Source organism: Triticum dicoccoides, chromosome 3B (genome assembly GCF_002162155.2).
Source record: "Triticum dicoccoides isolate Atlit2015 ecotype Zavitan chromosome 3B, WEW_v2.0, whole genome shotgun sequence".
NCBI classification, from domain to species: domain Eukaryota; kingdom Viridiplantae; phylum Streptophyta; class Magnoliopsida; order Poales; family Poaceae; genus Triticum; species Triticum dicoccoides.
This window is the reverse complement of record NC_041385.1, coordinates 102,351,196-102,357,122: the sequence shown is the minus strand read 5'-3', so window position 1 is coordinate 102,357,122 and position 5,927 is coordinate 102,351,196. Positions and strand designations below refer to the sequence as shown.

Here is a 5,927-nt window from a genome sequence, read left to right as displayed (position 1 = left end):
CGACACCAAACAAGGATTGGGTCAACAACGGGATGGCTCCTCACCAACCTACGCCCCCCGGAAGGTAGCACCTCCCAATACCAGCCCGGTGGAGCCCAGTCCCAGACATGGCCCCTCTGATCAAGAAGGCCTCCTCCGCCGAGTCGACGACGAGGATGCAGGATAGGCATCATCAACATTGATGCAGGATTAATTGCTTGAACTAAAAAAATAAAGTAGTTCTATTAAATTTTTTTGCTAAAAATAAACTACTTCTATATATAGTAAAATAAAGTAGTTTCATTAAATCAACTAGTTCAACTACTAAGCACTTACTATAAATAAATAAAGTAGTACTTACTAAAAATAAACTACTTCTATAGTAAAATAAAGTAGTTTTATTAAATCAACTAGTCAACTATTTATTAAGCACTTACTATAAATAAAATAAAGTAGTACCAAGGTTGTCAGAATCGCGATTCTGTTATACGATTCTACGACTTTACGACCCAAACTAACCCCTATGATTCTACGATTTTAGTTCTTAGAATCTACGTTTCTACGATCCTGATAGTGAAGATTCTAAGATTTGCGATCCTACCATCGAAGCTCCGATCCGATTCAAGATCACGATTCTGACAACCTTGAGTAGTACTTACTAAAAATAAACTTGTTTAACTAGTTCTATTATTTTTCTAACTAAATATGAATATATACATAAATGAATTTGATCATACACAATTTTCCTACACATACACAATATGAACATACACATAAATTGACAAAGAAAATTCTATGAACAAAAAAATCATTAAAATTCTATGAACAAAATTACAACAGAAAAAAATCATAAAAATTCTATGAACGGAAAAAAATCATAAAAAATTGACATATTCGATCTTTGCATATATATGAACATACAAGCATGCATATTCAACAATAATATCACCAAAAAAATATAGGACAGAAAAAAATCTAACACAATATGAACAAATTACAACAACTAAGTTAACTACACATCTAATTAAGTTAGAAAAATTCATATATATGAGCTCACGGGGATGGAGACGGTGAGGGGCGCGGTGAGGGCGACGGGCAGGGGACGGCGACGGCGATGGTGAGGGGCGGCGCAGCAACGGGAGACGGTGAGGGGTGGCACGGCGACGGGCAACGAGGAGGCAAGGCTAGCGGCGTCGCGGGGCACGGGGCATGGGGCGGCAACGGCGTCGGGGCGGTGCGGGACGGTGTCGGGGCGGCGCGGGACAGCGTGGGAGCCAGGGGCGACGACGGCGACGGTGAGGCGCAGAGGGGCAGCCTGGTGGCGTCATCGGGGCGGGGAAGGACGAACTGAATGAATATTTCACGAGTGCTAGTTATATAAACAAAGCATTGGTCCCGGTTCGTGACACAAACCGGGACGAATGCCACCTTTAGTCCCGGTTGGTGCCACCAACCGGCACCAAAGCCCTGACACCAACCGGGACTAAAGGGGGATCATAGGTCCCGGTTGGTGCCACCAACCGGTACCAATGCACCCCTTTAGTCCCTGTTGGTGGCACCAACCAGGACTAAAGGCCTTGTGCTAGCGCGTTGCTGTGTGAAGTTTAGTCCCACCTCGCTAGCTGAGAGAGCTTGGCACCTGTTTATAAGCTGCATTGCAGCTCAGGTGCTGAGCTCCTCTCTAATATGAAGGCATTACTTGCCTACCCTTGTCACTACCATGTTGGGCCTATTGGGCCTGCGGGCCTGCATCCTGGCCCATGTACAGATGGGTTTCTAGTCGTACGCAGGCCATGTGGCCCATTAGGCAACATTTTTTTCCAGTATTTTTTTGTTTTTGAAATATTTATTTTCTTTTGATTTTTGCTTTATTTTTTTATTCTTTTTGCTTTTAGCTCAGAATAGTTATAAACTTTCTGTTACTCCATTAGTTTCCAAATTTGAATACTTTAAATTTTAATTCTTTGAAATTTGTGTGAATCACTAGTTATTGAATAACTTCACTATAAAAATATATTTTGAGTGATTCTTTTTCTTGCTATTTAATATTATTGCGTTTTATCATTATATACAAAAACATATTTTGTTATTTAGTTTCTATCAAAAAAATCTTTATGAAAATTCTTTTTGCTACTAAAGTTTCTAACAAAACATTCTTTATGATAATTCTTTCTGCTTTTCATGTTTTGAAAACAAAAAACTTTGATAATTTTAGTTGCACAAATTTTGTATAATTTTAGTTTAAAAAATACTAGAGGTTTATAAAAGCTTTTTAGTTGATTCCTTTTGCTATTAGAGTTTTATAAAAGCATTTACTTGTTTTTTTGAGCTATAAGACCATGAAATTGAAAAGCCTTTCAAATGAACTCTGAAAAGGTTGAAAGTTGGCATGGTATCATCATTTCACCCACATAACATGTGCTAGAAAGTTGAGTGGGTTATGGGAAAAACTGGATACACTTCGTGTACAAAATGGACAATCTCTTTTGAAGTATCATGGTTTCATACGGAAACTCATCTGTTACACAGGGATTTCATTTTTTAAAAATTATTTGAACTCCTGAATTTTTATGTGTTCAAAATGCACCATTCAAAGCAACATCATCAATTTTCAACCCTTTCTGACTTCATTTGTTATTTTTCATGCATTTACTGATTAGTTTGAGCTATAAGACCCTGAAATTGAAAAGCATTTCAAATGAACTCTGAAAAGGTTGGAAGTTGGCATGGTATCATCATTTCATCCACATAGAATATGCAAGAAAGTTGAGATGGTTATGGCAAAAACTGGATGCACCTCATGTACACAACAGACAATCTCTTTCCAAGTATCACGATTTCATACGGAAACTTGTCTGTTACAACAGGCATTTCAAATGAACTACGAAAAGGTTGAAAGTTGGCATCGTATCATCGTAATAGTTGTGGACAAAGTCTTCACTTTTTCTTCACTTGTGTCCTTTATAATCTTCATCATTTATCAGGATGCTTGGGTCAGCCTTGACTTTGAAGGGAGGAATTTCATGAAACTTTTCATAATCTTCGGACATGTCTGTCTTGCCCTCCACTCTTGATGTCCCTTTTTCCTGAAAGAACTATGTGGCGCTTTGGCTCATCATATGATGTATTCGCTTCCTTATTTTTTCTTTTTCTCGGTTTGGTAGACATTTCCTTCACATAGATAACCTATGCCACATCATTGGCTAGGACAAACGGTTCGTCGGTGTACTCAAGATTTTTCAGATCCACTGTTGTCATTCCGTACTGTGGGTCTACCTGTACCCCGCCTCCTGACAGATTGACCAATTTGCATTTAAACAAAGGGACCTTAAAATCTACTCCGTAGTCAAGTTCGCATATGTCCAGTATGTAACCATAATATGTGTCCTTTCCCCTCTCGGTTGCTGCATCAAAGTGGACACTCCTCTTTTGGTTGGTGCTCTTTTGATCTTGGGCGATCATGTAAAATGTATTCCCGTTTATCTCGTATCCTTTCCAAATCATTACAGTCGAAGATGTTCCCCTGGACAACGAGTACAACTAATCACAAATAGTGTTTTCACCTCTGAGACGTGTTTCCAACCAACTGCTGAAAGTCCTGATGTGTTCACATGTAATCCAGTCGTCGCACTGCTCCGGGTGTTTGGAGCGCAGACTGTTCTTGTGTTCATTGACATACGGGGTCACCAAGGTAGAGTTCTGTAGAACTATGTAGTCTCCTTGAGACCAAGAATATCCGTCCCTGCATATTATTGAGTCCCCTCCAAGCGTGCCTTTTCCGGTCAGTCTCCCCTCATACCGCGATTTAGGGAGACCTGTCTTCTTAAGGCCAGGAATGAAGTCAACACAAAACCCAATGACATCCTCTGTTTGATGGCCCATGGAGATGCTTCCTTCTGGCCTAGCACGGTTACAGACATATTTCTTTAGGACTCCCATGAACCTCTCAAAGGGGTACATATTGTGTGGAAATATGGGCCCAGAATGACAATCTCGTCAACTAGATGAACTAGGACGTGCGTCATGATATTGAAGAAGGATGGCGGGAACACCAGCTCGAAACTGACAAGACATTGCACCACATCACTCCTTAGCCTTGGTATGATTTCTGGATCGATCACCTTCGAGAGATTGCATTGAGGATTGCACATCGCTTCGCAATGGCTAATCGGACGTTTTCGGGTAGAAGCCCCCTCAATGCAACCGGAAGCAGTTGCGTCATAATCACGTGGCAGTCATGAGACTTTAGGTTCGGAAACTTTTTCTCTGCCATATTTATTATTCCCTTTATATTCGACAAGAAGCCAGTCAGGACCTTCATACTAAGCAGGCATTCAAAGAAGATCTCCTTCTCTTCTTTGGTAAGAGCGTAGCTGGCAGGACCTTCATACTGCTTTGGAGGCATGCCGTTTTTTTCGTGCAAACGTTGCAGGTCATCCCGTGCCTCAGCTCTATCTTTTGTCTTCCCATACAAGCCCAAGAAGCCTAGCAGGTTCACGCAAAGGTCCTTCGTCACGTGCATCACATCGATCGAAGAGCGGACCTCTAGGTCTTCCCAGTAGGGTAGGTCCCAAAATATAGATTTCTTATTCCACATGGGTGCGTGTCCCTCAGCATCACTCGGAACAGCTAGTCCGCCGGGACCCTTTCCAAAGATTACGTGTAAATCATTGACCATAGCAAGTACGCGATCACTAGTAAGCATGGCGGGCTTCTTCCGGTGATCTGCCACGCCTTCGAAATGCTTGACTTTCTTTCGACATTGATGGTTGGTCGGAAGAAATTGACGATGCCCCAGGTACCCATTCTTCATGCAGCTTGCCTGGTATATACTTTCGGCGTCAGCTAATCAGTGCGTGCATGCGTGGTATCCCTTGTTTGTTTGTCCTGAAAGGTTACTAAGAGCGGGCCAGTCGTTGATGGTTACAAACAGGAACGCGTGTAGGTTAAATTCCTCTTGTCTGTGCTCGTCCCATGCACGTACACCGTTTCCAATCCACAGCTTTAAAAGTTCTTCAACTAATGGCCTTAGGTACACATCAATGTCGTTGCCGGGTTGCTTAGGGCCTTGGATGAGAACTGGCATCATAATGAACTTCCGCTTCATGCACATCCAAGGAGGAAGGTTATACATACATAGAGTCACGGGCCAGGTGCTGTTATTGCTGCTCTGCTCCCCGAAAGGATTAATACCATCGTGCTTAAAACAAATCATACGTTCCTAGGGTCACGTGCAAACTCAGCCAAGTACTCTCTCTCGATTTTTCTCCACTTCGACCCCTCAGCGGGTGCTCTCAACTTTCCGTATTTCTTATGGTCCTCACTGTGCCATCACATCAACTTGGCATGCTCTTTGTTTCTGAATAGTCGTTTCAACCATGGTATTATAGGAGCATACCACATCACGATCACAGGAACTCTCTTCCTGCGGGGCTCACCGTCAACATCACCATGGTCATCTCGTCTGATCTTATACTGCAATGCACTGCATACCTGGCATGCGTTCAAGTCCTCGTACGCACCGCGGTAGAGGATGCAGTCATTAGGTCATGCATGTATCTTCTGCACCTCCAATCCTAGAGGGCATACGACCTTCTTTGCTGCGTACGTACTGTCGGGCAATTCGTTATCCTTTGGAAGCTTCTTCTTCAATATTTCAGTAGCTTCTCAGATCCTTTGTCAGGCACAGCATTCTCTGCCTTCCACTGTAGCAATTCCAGTACGGTACCCAGCTTTGTGTTGCCCTCTTCGCAATTGGGGTACAACCCTTTTTGTGATCCTCTAACATGCGATCGAACTTCATCTTCTCTTTTTGACTTTTGCATTGCGTCCTTGCATCTACAATGACCCGGCGGAGATCATCATCATCGGGCACATCATCTGGTTCCTCTTGATCTTTAGCAGCTTACCTATTACAGCATCATCGGGCACATCGTCTGGTTCCTCTT

General features: G+C 42.5%; 1 pseudogene; it reads left to right on the top strand.

The window, feature by feature from the left end:
- The first annotated feature begins 1,093 nt into the window (after positions 1–1,093).
- The window catches only part of LOC119279366, a 78,441-nt pseudogene continuing 73,607 nt past the window's right edge, over positions 1,094–5,927 (top strand).